Here is a 24,741-nt window from a genome sequence, read left to right as displayed (position 1 = left end):
AAAAAAAAAAAAAAAAAAAAAAAAAGAGAAAGATCTGGTCTTCCTCACTGTAATTTAATACAGACCTCTTCTAAAATGTCATATCTTTAGTTTGGATTGTACCAGCATCTAGCTTGGATCTTAACAAATACATTTTTAATTAATCACACTGTTGGTTTTTTTCTTTTTCCTCATGAACTTCAACAGTTTGTCCAAAACACTGTAATCCAGAAATACTTCTATGTCATATCATAAAGCTAATAACCTCACTACCACTTGCTGACAGAACACAGTGTCCTCATTTGCAGAATGTGAAGAATTTCGAATTTGAAAGGAAACCAAACGCCTTTAACAAGGTGTAAAGCACAATTTCCGAAGGAAGCTTCATCACCTCGCTGAATTCATACAGTAGCCTTCTTTCCTCTATAACCAGTCTAATTAAATACAGCTGGAGATAGCACAAAAGAATTCCATTAATTAATTGGCAACCTGCTGACACTAATTAAGCTATGAAAATTCAACTCCCTCACACCAGATTTTGAACATTAGTCAGTTCCATTTGTTGGGAAGTTTGCCTCACGTCTCTAACGCAACCAGAAAGGAGAAAATGAACTTTGTGGTTAACATGTGTGGGAACAAAGTGACCTATTATTGGAAAAATGAGATATTAAACCTTGCAGTCATACAGAGAAGCTGTGGTGAAGAAGCCCTTGCTGACAAATTCCCCCACAAGAGGGTTTAAGGCCATCCCAACTGCAGGGAAAGCATCCCAAAACACCAATGGCACAGTGCAGGGTAATTAATTTATTTAATCCTCTCCACCCTCTGTAAGGTGCCTGAAATCTTCAGCCATCCACTAGTCAAGATTTCCTGCAGTAACTGGGAGAAAACGTCCAAACTCCATTACTCTTATTCTAAATCTCATTTAAAGCATCCAACGAGACCTCAGTTAACATTTGAACAGTTAATTACACAGTAACAAGGAAGATTTATTATTTAAAGTCTCAAGGCCTACTGGCAGTGAGTGGCTCTGCTATTATCTGAGTGGACACTAATGAACACCATCTGCTGCTTATTCCCTTCCCAAAATCCCAGACCCATCTCATGAGGAAGGTTTCACTGTCGTGTTGGAAATGTGCTAAATCTGATCCGTAGCCACATTATTTACTAACAATCTCAACAAAAAAGAGGAGCATAGCACAGAATAAAATTACTGTCTACTTTTCTTGAAATCCAAACCACTATAATGCTTCAGGGACCATAAGAATAATTTTTAAAAGATAAAAGAAATAAGCTATTATAGAAAAGTACCATATAACTTTCCTGCTTTTTCTTCTTTTCAGTTTTCTCTTTCACAGGAGACTTAACAGTTAAATCACTTGGCCTTCAGATAATACAGTGCAGCACAATTTGCCCACCTCACCATATTTTCAAAATTTAATTAATTGGAAGGTGTTAATTAATTTTGAATCTGCAGGAAAGTAGATTTCTGAAACAATTTTATAAGAATTGATTTATATAAAGGGTCTGTAACCTGATATGCTTTCAGTTCTGAAATTTTCAGCACCTAGAAAATCAGCCAGGAACGTGGCAAACGTCTGGCAATGAATGGGTCATTCATCATCAAATGCAAAAATCTTTAAAAAAATTAAAATAATGGAAAAAAAAAAAAAAGTCTGTGTATATACCAGTTCACATCCTGCCCTGTAAATACACATCCTTTTTTCCAAGGTATGAGTTTTGTTTTAAGGCTATAGCTCAGTGTAAAGTCCAATAAAATTCCACCTTTCGGTGCAGGTTAAGCTGACTCACCGTGAGCCTCAAGGGTGGCAAGATCTGAAGAGCTGCATCTGAGCCTTCCCTTAAATCCCTTCCTGCTGTGGCTGAGCAAATGGGCAGAAGGTGATGCTTAAAAGTTTCTGGTACTGCTGCCAGCTGGGAATAATCAGTCAGTGGAAAATAACAGAGGTCTCATTGCCTCAGCCTCTGTGGAAGCATCAGAGAGGTACAGGTGTGACCAGCACCACCAGAATCAGTCTCTTTGCAATGAGATGACTGAAACACGTAAAATACAATGAAAATAAAGAAGACAATAAAGAATATTTGCTTGCCATTTAGGGTGGGGAAGAACTATGCTGAGAGGTGTAGCATTCCTACTTCTAAACTTTATTATACTCTCATTTAGTACAGTCATAACTGTAATATTTTATCATGGGATTAGAGTGCAGCTGACAATACGCTGGGTAATGCGTTTGATTCATAGATGATCTAAAGTAGAATGCTGGCTTCAATCCCACAGCTCTCACAGGGAGTCTTCCATTCCTCAGCCTCCCCCGTGCCATCCAACTTTGGGAGCCTCTTCAAAATGCTGAGAAGTCAAACTGGCAGAAAAAGCACCACGGGGCAAGAAAACACTGAGATTATCACCAGGATCTGCTTGGAGGCTTCACCTGGGCTCAAAGCAAGGTCAGGCAAGATCAGAGGGGATGAGACCATTTTAGAGACTGGCCTTCACATTTAGACATTTCATTATTTTTCTAGAGAGACTCACAGATTAATTCCAGAACAGATTTTTATGAACATTTGTTTTTATAACAGTAGTAAAAAAAATTGGGTGATTAAGAGTGAATGTCTTTCATGCAAGGGGCTACTGTCAAGTGAGGGCTGGGAAGAGGAAGAGTTTAATGCAGTGTCTTGTTGTGAGAACAGTTCTCATAATAACACCCAGAGTCATTTTCTGGGTGACTGGCAGTTTCCAACTTCCAACTCTTCCACTTTTCATAAAACTACCAAAAAAAAAAAAAAAAAAAAAAAGTAATATCTTATTTTTGCTCTGTTGTAATCGAAAATACTTAAATACTTGAATATTACAAAGAATAAATACTAACAGTCAGAAGTAGCAAGCTCCTCTATTGGGGACTGTATCCTTCAGTTTTCCTGAAGACAACAACTTGAAAACTGAGACAATGAAGATTATATTGATAACAGGAAGGAAAATTTCAAGCCATGCCTGGGGCACGAAATGGAGAGCAAAAGTTGAAGGAAAAAATCATGAAAGATGCATGACTATCAGATTCCCATGTATTACTGTTAAGTGCATTCATTAAATGATCATAAAGAATATATGGCATAAAAATGAAAGAGAAGATCCGTCTCTAATAGAACCCGATAATTTCAGAGTGGGAAAAGCAGCAAACCATGACAACAATTTAAACTAAGAACACTAAATCTTACATTCCAGCTTTCACTGCAAGCACAGGAAAAAAAAGACACACATAGTAAATGACAGAAGTGACAAAAGAAAATATGACATCGAATTTTAAGGCTACACTGGCATAGCAGAAATGAAGCAATCATTTGTTTTGAAATAATTACAAAATTATCCGATAATTTACCACTCATTTCTCATTTCATGAGAAAAGCATTGGTTCTGAATGCACACACGCTGCAAATCTCCTGAAAACACATGTCCAGCTAAATGAGTAGCTGTGATTGTGACCAGGACATTTGGTGTTTGAAGCCCTTTATGTTCCATTGTGCTTTATATCATCTGTATTATTTCACATAACAGGTTCTAACAGATCCCTTGGCCGGGGTTTTGACACCTCTGCATGAGGCTGTGTTTAACACCTCATCAGTTGGTATACATATGCTAATTGTTGCTGTTTAGCACCTGTTTTCTCCTTTCCTGCTGTTCAGGCACAACACTCAACTACCACAACTCTGCCTCTGCAGCCTTTGCAGAACATTTCACCATTTTGCAGGGCAAATCAGATCTTTTGAAAATGTAGCAGGGAAAATTCCGTCCCCGCTTAGAGTGGTAAAATGGTTGAAGTAACCACTTGTCATTAATTACTCTTTCCCCACCAGCTTTATAATTATATTTAAAATAAGAGCAAATCAGGCATGGAGAATGGGAAGGGACTGAGTTGGTGCAGGAGTCTCTCCTCATCAGTTTTGGAACTTCTTTGTGCCCATTGTCACGGATTTCCACACCATAAACACACTGGTGCTCTGACCACCCCATCACACTTGCTACCTGAGCACAAATCCTTGCAAAATAATCTCAGATCAAACACAACCCACGTGGTTTGCAATCAAGGAATTCAGTAATTAGCACTCTGTGCCACTGTGGTGATGAAACCGACAGGGATTGCTCGAATGGCAGTTCCCACAACTCACTCTTCATTTCTCAAGGTCTTAAAACTCACCCTCTTTCATAATTTTTCATATTTTCACTGATGTGATGAGTTTTCTTCTTGGGAAGTAAATGAAGGATGTGAGAAAATGAAGAGAACATGTTAGAATTTATTACAAGAATATGTGCAGGGCTTTTGATCAGATCATTTTAAGGATAGATTAGAAGATAATCACCGAACTTCAGGGTAAAAGAACTGTGTTCTTGAACCTCAAAACATGACTAGGGTGCCTGCCAAGTGTGAGGGAAAAGCAAATAAAGGAACAGAGAATGATTGCTGGAATGAACTCTTACAACCATCATCCAAGGATATACTAAATGACTTTAAAATGAATAATCCTCATGAAAGTTCCCAGGACACACACCTGAATACCAGCACTGAAATATCTGTCAATACTAAAGGGATACGCTGGCCTTTTGGGACAGCAATCATCACAAATGTGCATAATGCCCACCCCTAATTTAAAACAGGGATATGTCCCCAATTTTAATGGGGAAATATCAATTCTGGAAGTAGAATCTCACACATTGCAAAGTCTTGCACTCACAGAATCACACTCTGTGCTCTTGAGAGATGTTTCCATTGTTATATTTACTAATTAGGACAATAGCATGGCTGCTTCAGATATCAGGAGATTTTAAAGCTCAGAGCAGAAGGAGAACAACATCAGTGCTTCAGGCTCTGCTGCTTGAGCTTTCAAGATAACCTGAAGCATAATTTGGCTTCGTGTTGTAAGCAAGTCTAGAGCCAAATTCAGCACTCCCTGCTGAGCCAGTCTAGATATCACATGTAGCTGTGGCACGGAAATGTATAAAAGAACAGAAATTTGACCAATTTAATTTGAAGAACAGAAAACATTGCATAAAGCTTTCCAGCTCCTTGACATTGAGAATAATGGTGTCTGACAGTTCTAGGGTTAAGTAGCCACTCATTCAGCACAGCATCGTTTATCTGCCAACAGTATGTGTCTCTTGTTGTTACTTCAAAGAAAAAATTCAATAAAAATTTAAATAAAAACAGATCTGTCAGCATAAAGCTTTAATATTTTACACCAAACTCAATCTCTTTCCTTTGTAAAGTGCTTTCATACTTCCCGAACTCGTCCTGCAGTACACAATTCTCATTTTTATAAAAGAAATCATGAATCACCTTTAAACATCTACACTTTCCTGAAACATTAACATTTATTTTTAATAGGCATCACTCTGAAAAGGCTTCACTAAGTACTGTGGAATGCTAAAGAATTCTGTAGATTGAGAGAACTAAGAATATATATGTTAAGTCCTTGAGCATCATTGCATATGAGCAGGTTACTTGGTTAAGAATTCATGATTCAGAATATAACAGTAATTATTTAATGCAATTAATTCCAAATGCTCTCTCACAGAGTACATTTGTTGTTACTGACTGCAGACTGTGCTATAAATATACTTTGAAATAAGTGAAACAAAGGATTCAGGTATTCAAGGCCATGTCCTCTCTACATATTTCTGCCCAATTTTTCCATTGCCTCCCACATATTTTATGAAACTAACAATTAAATGCTGCACAATCACTGCTTATGTGAGACTTTTTGTTTCAAAGTTGCTAGATTTGAGAAATCAGAGACATTTTATGAGAGATAATTAATGTCTCTCTTCTATAAGTGCACTTGGCAAGGTATAATCTCTCCATTTTAAGCTTTCTCCCACATACATTTGAATAATAAAATCATTACTCTATTTAGAAACCTCTCATATTATTTAACAATTCAGATCTGGACTGTAACTACTTTGAGAAGAGAAAACGTGACTTACTGGCCCCCTGTAGCAGATTCTGATAATAGCCTCAATAAAAACATTTTTTAAACTCTGATTGCACACCCTAAAAGCAAAATTAACAATCTGCCAAAGCCAATATGTTCAAATAAAGAAAAGTTGTAAAATATGACCATAATTTTATACATGCAAACAGGCTCAGTTCTATTTGATTTTAAAAGTTTCTCCCAGCATCTTTTTTCTATCGCAGTCACAAGTTTATAACCATGCTACAAATTACAGCAATAAAATTTGGTGAAGAAGATTACAATAAAATTGTCATTTCATGTCAACTTTGCTGGGCAAAATATATGCAGTAACATGATAACAGGAATAATCTATTACCTTATTTAAGTATCTTCATTATTTGAAATGATAGTTGCTCCACACTATTTGCCAAAATACGTTAAGTGCTTTTGAAAGTCATAAATCTCTGCCACTCTTTCCCTTGTACAAGTGTTAACTATAAAGTTCTGTCATAAATTATGAAACAAAAGGGTTTAAGCCAACCCAATAATACAAAATCTGTTCTTTCAATAATAAAATCTGCGCAGCTGGGAGCTGCTCATTATTTATTTAGCTTCTGCAAACCAACACCTCAATTTGTTCCCTTGTAACTTCACTGTTTTCCTTGCTTTTCTTAGGGGAAAAAACATAAAATCCCAAACAAAGTGTGTTGTACCTCCTCAGTGCTGTGTGTGGCACTATTCCCTGGGCTAATCCACCTCTGCCACCCCATTTTGTCACCCTTTATCAGCTCAGGTGAGCATCCCATAACAGCCCAATGGACACATGTTCCCATCACCATCACCACCAAAAATCACCCATCTGAAATGTCCAAACCACCTAAATGTCATCTCAGTATGGCAATACTGCAAATTACTTGGAGTATTCATTTTTTCATTTTCATTTATTAAAAAAAAAAATAATCTGATATGTCCCTGCCTGAGAGGAAAAACAAAAACCACATCCAAAGTAAGCCAGAGTGGAACAGAATCCCCACAAACAGCAGAAACATGATCAAGTGCTGGTCAAAGCCACTCTTTCTGAATTTTCTTCAGAAACTCACCCACAGTGCATCCTGCACACCCCAACTGCCACACAACCCTCCCACTGCATTCCAGAACGTGCTGGAATGTTCTTCAGCTGCAGGCACCTTCCCACTGCTCCTGGTCTGCTGTGAGAACAGCCCAGCTTCTGAAAAGAAAAAGCAGAAAGGTGAAGTAGATGGAAAATAAATAAATAAATATTTTTAAACAATTATAAATATACTGGAGTGTTTGTGGATGGTGGTACACGAGTGGAATTTCAGCCAGCACCAATGAGGCAGCCTGGCTGCAAGACCTAATTCCAAGCAATGGGCACACTGGAGAGCTCTGCTCACACCCACAAGTCACAGGACAGGAATAATCTCAAAAAGCCAGCAGAATTTCTGTAGAAATTCAGCAGAATTTCTGTAACCACAGTGAAGAAAATGAAGTGGCACGAACCAAGTTCAGCTCTGCAAGTCCAGGGTGGAACACAAGACCCCGTTCCCCATCAGTATTAGTCAGCATTAGTATGAATCCTGCTTTTATTAGTGATACAACCTGTTCTGCTCCTTTGAAAAGAATCACCTTGGTCTTCTGTTGGAGCAGGAGTTTGCAAAGAGCCAAGGATATGGCTGGGAGGCTGCAAAATAATTACCTGAATCAAAGAGCTGAGGAAAATGATGCTCAGAACTCAAAAGTGCAGAAAAAGGCAGCTGCACTCCAGATGTGGGAGGTGTGAGTTAAAGGGGACTCCTTGGCTTAACCTTGATTAGATAATTGTGAAAATGATGCTGTGAAAGGGCAGCTGCTTGCCTCTCTCCACACAGCAGTGCTGAGGCTTCCAAAAGGATAAGCTGACATCCAGATGAAATCATTTTGGACAGCAAGAGGTTCAGAGAAACAGCTCCTCCCAGGAGGGCCTGGAGAGGAGACCCTGGATGTGGCTCTGGGATGGGCTGGCAGCTGGACAAGAGGATCTTCAAGGTCTCTGTATGACCTGTAGCTTCATCTGAAAAGGACACGAGTTCACATATTCCCCTGCACTTATTTAAACTTCCTTGCTGCCTTCCAGATGGCAGAGATCAACAACACCCAGCTGGGACCAGGGCTGAATGCATCCATTTCAGGAGAATGCATAAAAACTTATTCTAGCAAATCTGGAACAAAGTATATAAAAATTCCTGACACTCCAAGGGAAGAAAATTTCATCCCTTTTCCTGATTTACATCTGACAATAATGCCATAATGCATACAATACACAAAATGCTCTTTTATGGTTTAGAAATACTACACAAATAAAGTTTGAAATCTTCCTGTGGAACTGGAAATGTGCAATCAATGAAAGCCCAACAGTTAATCAATGGTAGTTTCATCAGTGATTACTTTATGTAAGGGCAGCCTTCCTAAAGTCCTTGATTTAAAAATTTGAAGTTAATTCAGAGCAACAGGAGGCAGCCAGAAAAGCATTGTCTGCCACCTAAAAAGTCACACATTTGAAAGTTATTTTGCATGCAAAAGGAATCCCACTGCTAATAATCACCACAAAAGTAGCAGAGGATTTGACAATATACCCAAAAATTAATGTAATCAAAAAAAAAAGTGTTTTCAGGGGAAAAAAGAACAAACTTTTAATATTTGTAGAAGTCTGGTAAAACAACAATTGGTACAGTGAAGTTTGCAAGCAGCAAGAAAACAATGAGAGACTCTTCCCATTAATTATCTGTTATAACATTCCTAGTCTCAGTATTTCAGACAAATTTAAATGAAGACATAATTCTCTCTGAAATTCAGAGGCACTATCAGATAAACAGAATGAATCAACATGCAGAATCATTGAATGCTATGGATTTTAATTCCAACAGCAGCTTTCATATCTGCCCCGTAACAATGTAATATGAACAGGGGTTTTTTTTGCAGTTCAGTGAAAGTATAGGTCAATTTGTAACCCATTCACTGTTAAAACACAAACTTCAAACCCACCCACACCAGAGCAGAGGAAATCTGGGAACAGCAGCAGGATGAGCCTGCTTGGCTCAAAGAAACCTCTCCAAAACGGAGGGAACACAACCCCAAAATGCTGGACAGAGTGAGCACTGGGGCAGCCCCACCTGCCTCTGCCTCCAAATATTCCCTGATGAACCCAGGCCAGGATATTACAGAATTTATGGAAATGCACAGGGACAGATCACCTCTGGAGCCAAACAGCAAAGTTAAATACCTGCAGCACTCTTGCTGGGTTTCAATCTTGCCCACTTTCTCAATATCCCTTTTTGTTGCCTTTCCTGCTTTTCATCACGCTCCTGCCGTGGTACAGAAGGTTACCTTTGGCTAAAGTTGAAGAAGGAAAGATTAATTTTGCTTTAACAAAGAAAGGTTAAAGGTACAGAACATGTACCTCGAAGTCTATCCACTCCAAAGTGAGTTCTTCTTGATCTATTAAATGTATGTCCAAAAGAGTTCCTGTCCTGAATGCAAAGACACTTGTTAGTAGATAAATAATAAAAATGCTTCATTCCCCCCCCTAATTCTCTGATTCTTTACATTGTTTTATGCACAGACTTGAGAAAAAAGAACATTCCTGAACAACTGATATTTTCCTTTAGGAGGAATAACATTACTATGAAAGCAAAAATTGTATAAGTCTTATTCAGAGAAATAGGTTCTATAATTTAAAAAAAATCACTAATTGCAGCAGGCAAAAATGTAGCATTAAGAATTCTTTATTTCTGGTGGAACTAGGTCATAGCTGCACATGTACAGGCACCAGAACAGAAGCTTCAATAAACAAGATTATTCCTATCAATGTTCAAAAAAAATATTACTAATTACATCTAAGGTAATTAGGACCATAAACAATCTTTAAATGAAAGTGGTGATCAGAATTTATTCTATTTTCTTCATTCTGTAATGTGTTTTACCCCTCTAGAATGCAGTACTGGTGCACGCTTGGTAGGTGTGTTTAACAGCACTTCAACAGAAAATTGTATTTGTTCTTGGATTTGCTAAAAGGAATAATAAAAAGGAAGTCACAGGTCATGGAAACACACTTTGCTCTGTGCCCTCGTTGAGACTTCCCCCAGGCTGGGCTACCTGTGCCATTTTGCCACAGCTGAAGAGAACTGACAGCGCTGTGTTGATGGAAATTGGAAAAAGAATAAATGAAAGCTGTTAACAAGATCACCAAGGCAGTTGAAGTGCCAGTGAGCTGGAGGTGCTGCTGCACAGTGGTGTTAACCCTTGCCACCCCATCTCTGCCAAGTGCCTTCACCTCCAAGCTCACCTGGCAAGCACCAGCCCTCACCTGGAACTGCTCCTTCCTTCTGTCTCTTATGGGTCTAACTCTCCTATGATTTATGGGTTTAAATCTCTTATGGGTCTAAATATCTTATGATTTAACTCTCTGCTGCTAAGAGTTCCCCCTGCCCTCCCAAAATACTGCTTGGACAAAATTTCATTTTAATTTTTTCAAAAATTCTCTTCCACCCCCCAGAATTTTTCTTTTATTTTCTCGCTTCTGAATAGATTTTTTTTTTTTTTTTTTTTTTTTTTTTTTTTTTTGGTGCCATGACTGATTTCTTTCTTTATCTGGGAAATTAGAAAACAAGGGAAAAAACCATTAAAAAATCATGCACAATCTGCAGTTTTCCTATAAGAAGCGGCAACTCCTCCTACCTGCCACTGGAAATAGCTACTCAACATTATTAAGTACCTCCAGTTCCCCACAGCTAGACAAATCCCAAAGTACCTCCTTTACTGCATTTTTTTATTGATGAGGTTTGTCATTTTATGGGATGTGGTACAATAGAAAGCAATTAAGTCACTGATGCACACAAATGTTACCTTTTTGCAATGCGTCAGCAGCAATAATCTTCTTTCAAATATGCTGAGAAGCAGCTATAAACCTTCTCCTGCCAGAGGCAAGCTCTGGTGAGCCTCGTTGTGCTAAAAGTTCCTCACAGAAGGTGCTGCTTAAGGTCTGTATTCATCAAAAATAGCGATAATTAAGGTGCAGGAGCAGCTCCATTTGGGCATGGCTCAAACAGAATAGCCACTGAATCATCTCTCAGCTTCCCAAAACTGTTTATTTGATCTCTTTAGTGGCTCTGTGTGAGAACCTTGAGGAAGACATGATGGCCAGGTGCTATTTTCATGCCTTATTCATCTCAGGCAAGGGCTGATTAGCTGGGTCACAGGAATCAAGGAACCCCAGGATTTCAGCATTCCAGCTGCTGGCAGAACTCCTCTGAATTGAACATTTTCAGGTGTAGACCCCTGATTTCAGTCAGGATCAAAACCTTTTTCCCTTAACCTTGGTGAAAGTATCACTTTTGACTTCACCAGAAGCAGAAGGAAATGAAAGTCTGATCCTCTCCTCAACCTTTACAAGTCAGCTAAATAAAAGGTATTACAACATGCAAGGCTTGAAGCAATAATATTCATTGAAATGAAGATTTTTTTTCCCCCAAGTACCAGAGAAACACTTGATATTTGCTGAAGGAAATGGAAATATTTCAAGGTACAATTTATAGAGGTGACATTTTCACTGGAAACAATTCTGAACCAAATCATTCAATCACAATTTATATCTAGAAGTGAAACGTTGGACAGATTTAAAAAAAAAGGGGGACCTCATGCACAAAACTTGATTCTGAATAAGCTGAGGCTGTAAACTCTGACTGTCATAGATGGAGGAACAGCTCCCAGGGCCAGTAATTCCAGCAGTGACAGCCAGGCCTGGGGACTGCAGGTGTCGGGCAGGAAGCACAAACTGCTCCGGAGTAATTTTGATTTCAATCGCACTTTTCTGTGGAAATCACTTCATTTCTATCTTTCTATCTCCATTTTGTTTTTTCATTTCTATGAGGAGGAGGATGTGCAGTTTCCTATAAACCTCTTTCTGAGGGGTGGTGGGAAATTACGACTTGCAAAGTTTTCTGGGGTAAAAAATATGATCAAGCTCTGTGTTTTTAAAAGGCTGCCATTTGCATAAATGTACCTCCAAACATCTCATGGCACCAGGAAATCTAACGTGGACTTTGATTCTACTTCCAGACTGAAATAAAAGTGACCTAAGAAAATACAAATGAATTGTTTCAATATCAAACATTATCCCTCATTGTGCCTGGGGAGAATTTTCTCAGCATCAATGATGGTGATGTCAGAACCACTGCAATTAGCACCACTGTAAGCTCATAACTTAGCAAATATTCCCACTCCAGGAACTTTAGTGTATGTATTTATCTATATCTATATATGTGTGTATGTATTTATATATATATATATACACACACACGTCTCCCAGATGAGTTTGTCAATGATTTTTTTGGATTATTTTCGGTACACTTACATTTCCATTTCCTGTTTTACATGATATAAACACACAGATGGAAACTCAAACATGTCACGAAAGATTCCAGCCAGTAGTTCTGAGATACTGCTTTGCATTTTATACCAGCCTTCATTTTTGTCTCTTCTCCTAAAGCAATTAGCAAACAGTTACTCTATAGGCTGACAAGGTAGGAACAGGAGTGAAACACGATTAAACCTAGAGCTGTCCTTCAAACTTCAAGCATTTAATGCAGTTAAAAGGAGCTGCAGATTCTGTGCACTGCCAAAAACAAGATGCAGGACTTGCAGAGCACAATTCCTCTTTTACCACCACCATTCTCCTGATGAGCATCTTTCTCCTTGACAGGATTCTTCATCTGGAAACTGTGGAGAGTGGGAGAGTCCTTGTTCTCCCACCTTCTCTCTCTTCCACTCTGCTTATCCATGTGATCACAGCAGGTTAAACATGGTCAATATCAGTCTCAGGAGTAAATTCCTAGTAGTACTTGGATTAGTCATCACCTAGGAACACTGAGAGTTTCAAGCATAAGATCTTGCTTTTCATACTGTTTTATTATTTTATTTATATGTACCGCTCTCCCCTAAAAATGCATTCACCTTGTGATTATTTCTCCCTTGACTGAAAAGCACAATAAAATAAAGCCTGGACATTTTTTTTCACTATATTAGGCATATTCCAGTAACCTCAGCCTTTCTTTCTGTTAGCAGCTACCTACAGAAGCTACTTCAGCCTACAGTGAATGGCTTGAGCAAGTGAAAAGCACTTACTTTGTCCCCCAAGACCAAAATCTTCCAATCCCTACTTTTAAGTTGCTTTGGGCTGGAGACACAATTCCATTCTGCTAAACTGCAGCACCATCCATTGCTGCAATTCCACAGGGTCATTCTTTATGTAAATTCTCATTAGGAGAGGCTTGGGTAACATTACATTTGCAACATTCCTCTCCAGATTCTGTGTTTTGAAATCCAGCTCCAAGGCTAAAGCAGCTCTTTCATTAACTCACAAATGCCAGACAGATCACTTGGCTTGGCAGCCACACACAAGTTTTTTGGAATGTGTACAGGCAAAAATCCTTTCCCTTGACCAAAACAATAAAAGGAATTATGCCCACAGCTTTGGTCTGAAGATTTGTACACAGGGCAGCTGGAACAGAGAGTTAATGGAAGCTCAGTGCTGGTTGATCCAGCTCCACACAACATTCCAACCCCATTGACCTTCTGAGGGGAATGTGGCACCATTATTCACTCCAACTGGGGACATCTCAAGAGAGAAACCCACAGCAGTCATTTTTCTTAAATGTTGTTTTTTTGTGCATTGCAACACAAAGGATGCTTGTAGGAATGGCAATAATTAACAGATTTAAATGAAGCCACAGTTAGAAAGCCATTAATATATTCACTTTCCATGGATTTTTGAGCTAGATATGAAGCAAAGTATGATTCTCTGGCCCCAAAGTGGCAAATTAGTTTCCACTAAATGATCTAATACTAGATTGCACGGGTCAGCTGTTTGTAGAAATGTGATTTTAAAGAAAAGAAAGAAAAAAACAAGTAAATTTCCTTTTTGCTTGTTACAACAAAATGACTTAACGACTGGACATAGCATTTGGTGCAATGGTTCAGCTGGGGAAACATCACTGTGTCAACTAAATGTAATCCAAGGCTGGACTTGATCTTGCAGGTCTTTTCCAACCTAAATGACTCTCTGACTCCATAAGCTTGTTTCATTGACTCCATCAAAGGTCCTGTCATGTCCCTGTGTTCTAACATTTCCCAAAATGAGCAAGCATTAAAGAATGGCCATAAAGAAACTTGGTTGATCTGCTAAAGGATGCTGTTGACAAAATATTCTTAGCATGCAAGTGTTTTTGGAGACTCCACCACAGAGACCATGGGAGCATGCACAAAGTGAAAAACCTCACGGCAGTGCTGTTGGTAACTGATGCCACGGTGGCTTTAAGCACCACAGTGAAGAATTGCACAGAGCAAACCAAGAATTCCTGAGAAAAAGGCTTGTCCAAGCTCCCATCACTCACCCTGCCATATTCCAGGGGAAGGTGCCAAGTCCTGCACCCTTTCTATTGCAGGAAACTCACTTTCTTCTTTTACATTTACTCTGCTTTACATGAGACTGAAGCCAGGCCTCCCATTCTAGATAGCTGCACTAATTAAGCTAATTAGCTCTTTAGATCAGATTTCTTCCCATGGACTGATGAATATTAGATTATTTAGAGCACAGTCAGCTGCCAGAAGGCAGTGAGATGATCTATCCCCTGAACAGCCAGTGCAGCTCAGGTGGAACAGGAGTTTCACCTCAAATCCTGCAATAAACACAGAACTGTTACACTACAACATTCCCTTCAATCCTTAAAACAGAGCTGTGCCTGGTTAACCCATAAATACCTGTCCTGCCATTACACAGAGCGTTTTCACATACAAGAGAGAGATAAATTGGAAAATAAAAAATACAGCATCCTAAGTCATTCTAACACATAAGCCAATCTGCTAAACTGAATCAATATAAAAGCAGTAAAGCCAGCCATCACAAAAAGACATAAAACAGACTTAAAATCTGTGAAGACATCTGGAGTCATGCTTAGCTTAAATTACAGTTTCATTTTAATTTTTACTCTGTACGTATGCATGCATTATGGACAGCCCTAAAAAGTATTATTTGGTCGAACTATTATTAACCAAAATATTTTAAATTGAAAATTATAATAAAATGCCATTTTCCAGTTTGTATATCTACTTACAAATAGGAATAAAGATATTTTTAGGCAGAATAAAATCAGACTCTTCTATGTTAAATTACATTTTTTGTAATTATAATACAAAATTGTAATGTAAGAAAAAATTTCTGCTCATTTACACACTTAATTCAGAACTGCTACAGTTTAGCTGGTGATTACCTGAAGCAAAAAAAAAGGACATTATCAGACCTCTCACGACAAAATGCTCATATTTACATCATGCTCACAGGCAAAAGAACTGAAAAAAGGTTATGTAGTATTGCAAATATTAAATTAATTATGTTAATGCAAATGCACTCTTCAGGAGGAAATCACCATTTATGTTTTTATTATTGGGAACAGTTCCTTTGTAAAGGAACATTTGTGGATCTGATCAATGCTTCAGTTTCCTGTCTGTGATTGAACTCACCAGCTAAACTGTGATTATTTTATAGTAGAGGGTGCTTTAGTATTTGGTGTTTGCTAAGCCAGGATTCTGAAGTTAGGATGGAAATTCTACTTCAATTAAGAGCAAGAAAACAACCCTAGAACAAAGGGGTAATGGATATAAAACTGAGGGGGAATTGTAAGTGCTAAATCTTTTAGACTTCAGGTGACTCCTCTGAGTGCCTGACTGTCACTCACCTGGCACTCTGATAATGGTTATCCAAAATGACGGAGACACACGGGATCCATGGAGCAAAATGTTCACATGAGATTCAACAGATCCATTTCCAGTCCACTGCTATAAAATACATTCGGTTTTCTAAGCTCTTCTGTTTGCTACTGGGAGACACAGGGAGATATGGATGCTGCTTGGAGGATATTTTTTATATTTCAGAAGGAAAATTAGGTTCTTTGGAATATTTTCAAAGCTCTTTGCATGTGTGTTTTTCACACTTTCCAACAGCATTTCTATGCCCCATTTGCAGAAGTTCATTAATAAAAATGCTAACCCTGTGGGCAAAATGCTCTCTAAACTGCAAGCTCCAAATCCTGAACCAAAAAATGCACGTTGAACAGTATTCCTTGAAAAAATGGCAGCAGGCAGGATCAGACTCATTCCTGTGCCAGAGCTCTTTCCACAGTCAGCCTCTGTCTTTGGATAAGCCATTAGGAAAGATGACATGTGTATCCTGGCACAACTAGGTCCTAGGGAAAAGTTGACAGATGTTACGGTATAAATCAGTTCTGATGCACATTGTGTTGCCTCCAGAGGCATCTTCTGGTCTTCCACAAAAGGTTACTGAACCATATATAATACAAAAATGCAGATACAATTGTAAGGAATAAATGTAAGGTTCTGTTCTACCCCACTTAGAAAGTCTAATGCATGAATAATGTTCCATCTGCACAGTGGTCAAATGCAACTGAAATTGATTTTAGATGTAGCACATGGAGGAGCAGCACAGACCTTAACAAGCTTAGTGACATAGGGGACCTTGTCAGGAATCGGTACAAAATTCATGATACAAGAAATTTGTATCAATGAGAATCTGGGACAATGAGAATGGGGGTTATATTATGAGAAACTTTGTACCAAGTAATCAAAATGAATCACATACCAGAGGCATTCTCAAGTAGAAGATAACAAAGTTTAGTCACATTAAATTTATAATAAACAAGTGAAACATGTCAAATGTGCAGCTACATATCCTGACCATTAACTTTTCTGGATGCATGAATAAAATGTGAGCAATGGGAACAAAACTGTTTTCTCTTCTGCTAACCTGTTTAGCTGGATAGGGGATTATTTTTTTTTTTTTCCCCTGCAGCTTCAATTTTTCCACCACTTACCTTCATCAGGATCAGGGTAGTCACACCTGCAATAATCTGGAGTGGTTTAGGATTCCACATATCACTCCTAAAACCTAGACAATGATCCAATTCCATCTGGTGACTCTGCAGAAGAAAGAAAGAAAGACAAAAAAAAAAAATTAAAAAATGAAAAAAAGCTGTAAAAGGAGAAGCAGTAAAATAAGTCACCTAAATTTTGGAAATACCTGTGCATTTATTCACTAAAACCGGATGATCAACAACAATCTTTCAACAAGCATTCATGAATATTTTACCTTCTCCCTGACCAATCATTTCCATCAATATGTAAATGCCACTGATGGTATTTACATCCATTGATGATATTTACACCCGTGTGCACTCACTTTAACATGGGTGACATGAGGACTGGGAGGCTGTGGATGCAGTTTGGCTGCTCTGGAATGACAAATGGAGGAGACCAGAGCTTCTTCCTCACTTCCCTCTGAGATGATGCTTTCAGAGCTCAGGCTGCACAGCAGACTCACAAAACATGTCTGATCCAATATGTTCTCTTCAGGAAGGCATTCAGGCACCACAAATTCATGAACTAAAAGGCCTGTCAGCCTACCAATTTAATACAGTGATTTATTTTTACATGTTGCAATGACATTATGAGCCACATAATATTTTGCTTTGAAAGAAAACAAGAGCAATATTTTTCAAATCGGGTTAAAGTTTATACATTCACTCCATAATGTCTCAAGATGCTTTTCACTTCAGGATTTTGATTATGGAACCCATAGAATTTAAAGACAAGCAAACTAAATAAAAGTTAATATAATAAAACCAGTTAAATGTTTCTTTCTACTGTCAGTCAATTCAATTTTCACAGATAGGAAACAGAAATAATTCAAATAGGCATCCAGCCAGTCTCCTTTTCTGGATTTTAACACACTTTGTTTTGCATTCTTTTAAATGCATCACACTTTAAAGTGGTTAGGGATCATATTCCTTGGCATATAAAGATTCTTCAGGATAGATTTATACAGAGGGGACTGCAGCAGCTTGAAGGATGGAAACTAATAACATCAGCACAGCATGCATATCATTTTGTGCCCAGAAACTTGGCAAGACTAAGAGTGTTTTTAGTGGAATGTGGCTGTGCTAATACTCCCTCCTGTGAACAGCTCCTCTTCACTGGATAATCAAGATCTCCACACAGCGATCTGAGATGGCTTTTCACAGAGCTGCTCTCAAAAATGAAATTATCTTCATTATTATTAATTTCATGAAAATAAATTGCCTTGGAGTTTTGTGCTAATTACTGTCCCTGTCATATAGCCCAGGAAAGGGAGGTGTGGAATCTTATGCAAGAGTCTCAGAGACACAGGCACACCTTGCAGAGTGAGGAAATGCCTTCTAATAACCATTACAGAAATTTTCAGCTAAAATATCTCTAGTTGCAATTACCTCACAACACATATTTTCCCTTTATTTTAAACTCCAATTATATTACTTTTATGTTTGGAGACAACTTCAAACTAAATGGTGCCATTTCTCTACAGTGTTTTTTTTACAAGATGTCAACAAGCTCACATGGCTGACAAGCACGACAACCCACATGTGAATTTTGGCACATCTGGGCTTTTATTTCCCTCTTTTGCAAATAAGAGTTTGCATTGAAATGCTACTGAAATAAGTATTAACAAGCACCTGTGAAAACCCATTCAGCCTCAGAGGTTTCTGCCCTGACCTGACCTGCAGAGGAAAGAAAACTCACTAACCTTGACTCCTGTTATCGCCTGAGAGCAGGCCAGATCAGCTCTTGGATCAAATTAAAGATATTCCAGCCTAAAATCCCCTGCCAAGTGCTCAGCCATGGGCTTAGGCTGAGCTTACTGTCCAAGACAGCGCTGTCCTACAGGTCACACTGGATGTACCTGAGTACAGGTACATACCTGAGTACCTGAGACAGGAGCCCTGCCCCTGCCCGCCCTGCCCATGGCGATTTCTTCAGGATTTATCTCTAAAATCGAGCCCCAGGGTGCTGTAAGCAAGAACCTGAGCAGATCAGCTTGGTGAGACTGAAACCACCCAGCAGCTTGTGGCAAACCACCACACTAATAACAGCTCATCCCCTCCAAAACCAGCAATTTTGAAAATGACTGGTTTTGTTCTCTGACCTTAAAAGTGATGAGAGAAAGAAGCTGGAGACATTCGAAACACAAACCAACCCCACAAAACCCTAATTCACGTTGTTTCAGCCAAAGAGAAGCCCCACAAGGCTGTCTGCATGAGAAGAGAGGAATGAGGAAACTCCTGCTGCTTTTAGTGCCTTTCTATAAACCACAGTCAGCAGAACTAAGCAGCATTACACAATATTTTCTGCATAAACATAGTTTAGTAACTGCTAGGTAAGAGAAATAAAAGTTAAAGGAGGAAATACTTCTTTCCATTCTCTCTTCTTCTCTCCCCTCATTCTAGCATGAAGCTGATTGATAAATCTTAGGGCCTGCTTAGGTAAAAAATTAAGAAAGAAATAATTTACTGAGAAATCCCTGTCTGGGTACAGGTGTAAATATCATTTTGGTTCAATAGTGAGCCAAATGCAGCACAAATCACCAAGTATATTAAAATAGCTACCACTTAAACAATATTGCAAGCAGATAAGTTACACTGTACACCCCTGAGGCTTTGGGGATTGAAAGTAAAAAACATTGATCTGCTGAAACACCTTCCTAATTCTTTGGGTTTTCAAACCCAAAGGATTCCTTTAAGGTACTCTATGCAGTGAACACTTCAGTTTTATGAAAAACCCACCTTGTATATTTACAAGGGTTTTAGAAATATCTATTTAAAGGTGGCTGTGGAGATATCTGTTTAAATAATAGAACACTTATTTTTCTCACAGTTTGAGAAAGCAAACATGAAGTTTCATTAAATATGAAAAATGAGACAAAATGACAAACACCACATCCATCACAACCTCATTCAGTTAATTAAAATCAGATGCTCAGCTGAGTAATTTTAATTAGTAGTACTGGACACATTTTCAATTGTTTGGAATCAGGAGTTTTTAATAATTTATCCTCATTTCTTGGAACTCAGAAGTATATTTCACTCTTGGACTTTAAATGCCTATGCCCATAAATTTTACCCATGAAGCATGAATTACTGTAACTGTTTTTTCACAATTAACAAGTGGCTAAACAGGAGTGGAACAGGGCTAGCAGTGTGTTAACTGCAGCTCTTCATTGGAAGCTTGATGGAGTCAGAGTACATTATTTCCTTTTTTTCTTAATTAAATCTCAAGTGCAGATCTCCTGTAAAAGCACTTTTTGTTTTCAGATGAGTTAAGGTTGCACTTCAACTCACTTACAGGATTCCCAAGGGACCTCATGAAGTTGTTTTTTCATCCAGAGTGGTAGCTGTACTTTTGACCTCAGCAAGCAACAAAAATACTGAGTGACTTCGTTTTCTTAGAAGGAGAAATGGATATTGCTTGATACTCTGTTAATTGAGAATTTGTTATCTTATAAAATACAAATTCTTGTGAACAGGAAATATGAAGGCACAAAAATCTTTGTCTTCAATAATATAGGTGCTTATACATGTTTTGATCTGGTAACTGCTCCTTTCCAACACTAAATTGTAATGATTTCTCACAGCTGTCTAAAATGACATATATCCTGCATTCTTAGCTGAGTTATACCCAGCTCATAACCACCTAATACAAACCAAATTCTTTCACTGCTAAAAATGCTGCTAAAATTGCTAATTCAAGTACTGAAGGCTAGGAAATGTCCCCAGGGTTTCCTGTTCAACCTTGCCTCTACCTCCAAGGCACCATTAAATACTGTTAATTTTTAATAGGCTACTAATATCCCAATTTTTTTCCCACTGACTCCATTACTGGGGAGTCATTTTCCCACCGAAGCAGCCACATGCTTGATTTCAGTTGGTGTCAAGTGAATGCTACAGAGGTTCCAAAAAAACAACACAGAGATTAATGCTAAAAGTATCAGAACACCTCCCTCAGTCTGGAGATCCTTGATTTCTTTCATTATCCTCACACCAGAGCAGGCTCAAGTACAAAGGAAGGGTTTGTCAAGGATGTGCCACCACGCGCAGAATTTTTCAGCCTAATGCAGTCAATAAAACAATATATTCACTGTTTACACAATCCCCAATGCTGGCTGAGCGCTGCTGCTGAGATTCTCATGCATAATTTTGGTTTAACAGTCAATCTTGTTAATATTTTTTTATAGGGACAAAGTAAAGTGCCACTGTATTAGTCTGCCTGCATGAGAGCTCAACCTGAAAGCACAATGTTCCACTTTTTCCCGTGGAACATCTGTGGAGTATAATTATAATTAAGCACGTCTTGAATATTAATTGTTCTAATGTCACTGAAGTAATGTCCTAGGATACACTGAATCAGTTCTGTTTCAAAGTACTGTTTTATTTAAGAGCTTTGCCAGATGTTCTCATCATTTCACTTAGATTTTTCCACCAGGAAAACAGTTGCTGAGACTTGTGAATCTTCTGCCTTTGCCAACTGTCAAGGAAATAATTTCATCCCCAAAGAGGAGGCAAAATCACCAAGTTGTTTTGGGTTTTTTTAAGAGGAAAAAGAGAAGTGATGTTCCAGAAACATTTGTACTGCTGTTGGCTTAGAAAAGATTTTGCTGAGAACAACACAATTATTGTAATCTTGGGCAACAACGAGCCCCTTAATTCGCTCAAGTCACCACCTTAGGTTTTCATTTGCATCTTATTTTCCACCATATCATGCAGCAGAAATTCAGTGCAGCTGGTTTCAGTGTTATAGAAATTAGAAATTACTATTTTGAAGGACCATGTCCTTAACCAATACCTTGCTGTATTTTTGCTGTCTTGAGTGACCATAAGAAAGAAAAGAGCACCTGGGGATCCAGTCCCTCTCTCATCAACAACTTTTGTAATAGTGAAAACTCAACAATTGCTGAAATGAAAACACATTTTACAATTACTGGTTCTGATATTCCCAGAACACTGAATCTAAATTCCCTTACATTACTTCACAGCTGAACTACTTTAAACATGTTATTTTAGCTTACTTGTAAAGAACAATAAAAGAAAGGCCTTCTCATCCAGGTTCAGCAGTGACAGTGAATGACTGAAACATCAAACCAGGCCTCAGTTAGAAGCCTATTTGCTTGACATATTTGTTCTGAAATAGTTCTTTCAAAGAGACTACTTCAAAAAAAAATTGCTGAATACCGCAGTAATTAAGGATTTGATCTCGTAATGTGGCAAGTGCCTTTCAAAAAGAGGAAAGTTTTTTGTTATGTGTTGTTCTCAGCAAGAATGCAGGTTCCACAGAGTGGGTTAGAATGTTTAAAACCCACATGAGCTTAACATGGACTCGACAGGTTCGTGAATCTTGAGATGACCTCCAGACCCCTTCCACAGGTTCATCCCTAGGTAAGAAGACTTTTGATTAGAAAAGCACATTTTTTCATTTAACAATAGAATGCTAAGCAGTGCTTGTCAAGTCTTACAAATTAACAAATTCCAGTGTCCTCTTGCCAGCTGATGAAGAGAGAAGAAAATTAATTCCATTACCTCTACTAATAGAACAGGTTTGCCAGAGAGTAACTCTAAACAAATGAGCACATGAAAAAAACTATCAGGATTTACTGGGCTGCTCTTTATAAAGCAGACTTGTGTTCTATACCATTGCCATAATTCTCAAGCAGGTCTGACCTTGCAATCTTACAAGCTGTACTATCAAAATCCATTTTCCAGTGACTGACTTGCAGAAGTTCCCAGAATTACCAGCAAGGCTGGGCACCAAACCTGCAGATCCATGATTTCAGTGCTCTGTAACTGCTCCCTCCCTTTGGGGGACTTTGCAGCTGTCCTCACATCAGCAAAACAGATGGGAACATTTTTTATCTCAACAAAATAAGTGAGCCTCTAGTGCAGTTGCTTCCACAGAGAGCAAAGGTTCCCTTTAATGGGCTCACTGCATCCTCATTTCCATAATTAATTCTGTTAATCAAGAGGCTTAAGTTTAATCCTGCATCCTCTTTTTTAGGCTAAACCAAAGGCTGATGGCTTCACATCTCATCATGACACAGGTACTGCTGAGCAAACCAGAACTTTCCACCAACATTAACAGTTCTGCTTCCACTCAAAGGCTGACTCACAGGAAGGAACATAATTAAGGAATGAACATTAATTCTCCACAAACTCCCTTCTTTTTTTTAATATTACCTTGCCATGAAATACATTCATCATCAAACTTTATCATTCTAGTCAACAACACTCATGATTTGAAATGTGTCCTGCTCTTCAGCTGAACATCAAAGTGAAAATATGAAGTAATTTCTCATTATAAACAACTTGAAGAAACAGGAAGTCTATTTCTTATTAAATATACTTAATATTAAAATAGATTTTGCTTTTCAGAGGAATTCATATCCTCAGATCTTTCTGCTCTCACTCTCTCAAAATGTTCCTTTGAAAGTGCTACTGTGTTCAGCTGAGGTCACCATGCACGAGTTCCTGGAGTGGCTGAAAAGCACAAAGATTGAAAATACTACAAACAGTTGCTCTAGAAATGTCTATTTTTTGTATTTAAAGTGCTGTTAATTTGTCTTTCCCTATTAGCAATATGTGCAAATTGCACTTTTAAAAAAATCAAATAAATGTTAGAAAACCATAGATAACATTGTGTGCATCCTGTCTTGTGTGACTCAAATATTTGCAGCTTGGTGTATTATTTTTAATTTCATGTGTTATTAAGGTCTCCTCATATGTAAAACTCCTGATATGTAAAACACTTAAAGAGATACCCCTGACAAGACACATCTAATAATAAAGAGCAAACACCTAAATACATGACATAGCCACAAGAAATACAATTTGACTTATGAATTAACATGTGTTTTACTACATATTTTATCTCTGAAACTTTAGAGTTTTATAGCCAAATTTCCCAAAGCATTTGTTCATCTTGTACCACAAAAGCTGATAAACAACCTCTATTTTCCGAAAGGTACTATTGACCTACCTTTACTCACAAAAACAATCTCTTATTTAATGTGATCCCTCACATGAGGCAGGCTCCACTGAGAAATGGAAAAGAATCTACCTCTGCAAGCCTGCCAGTAAAATGTATTTAGGTTTGGACAGTGCAAGCCATAAACAAGATAATTTGCTCCTCATTACCTTTATCCCACTCAATACACTCTCCTTTGTTAATTATACCAACGTGCCCTCTGCTGCACAGTTCCTTTTTTCAGCTAAGAAGTAAAAGAAAATATGGCTAAAGCAGAAAGGCTGAGGGAAAACCAGCTAGGAAATGCTCTTTGAGCATAGTTCAACATGATCAAATTCTTATTGATTTCAAATTGTCAGAGGGTGACAAACACCCAAGTCCCTGTCTCTTGCCTTCTGATTTCATTACCTAATGTACCAGGCTGAGTGACAGGTTTTTAATGTGCTTACTTGCTGCCATCACTGTTGGACACAGAGCAAAGCCTTCTACAGTTCTTTTTAATGGAGGCATAATGAAAATGGAAATGGAAGGTGCTAATGAAAATACTTCTTTATTAAACGAAGGTACCTTAATATTACTTGAAACAAGTTCTCTTAAACAGCCTAAGCAGAAAAACAGGTTTTAAATTTCTGTGTGATCTTGCAACAGCTATTCTCTTCAAGACCAAAAGTGGAACCTTTCTGAAGGAAGGCACAAAAAATCACTTTGTGCACCATTGGAAGGTGCTCCACAAGGAGCTGGGTCACACTTCATCCATCACCCTCCCGTGGTGGTGCAGCAGATCCTGGGGGTTTGGTCCCCTGATGATCTGCAAACCCTTCCAGGGACACTGCTGATGACTGAAACACA

This window comes from Pyrgilauda ruficollis, unplaced genomic scaffold (assembly GCF_017590135.1).
Source record: "Pyrgilauda ruficollis isolate IOZ18807 unplaced genomic scaffold, ASM1759013v1 scaffold7, whole genome shotgun sequence".
Lineage (NCBI taxonomy): Eukaryota > Metazoa > Chordata > Aves > Passeriformes > Passeridae > Pyrgilauda > Pyrgilauda ruficollis.
This window is presented reverse-complemented; position numbering follows the sequence as displayed.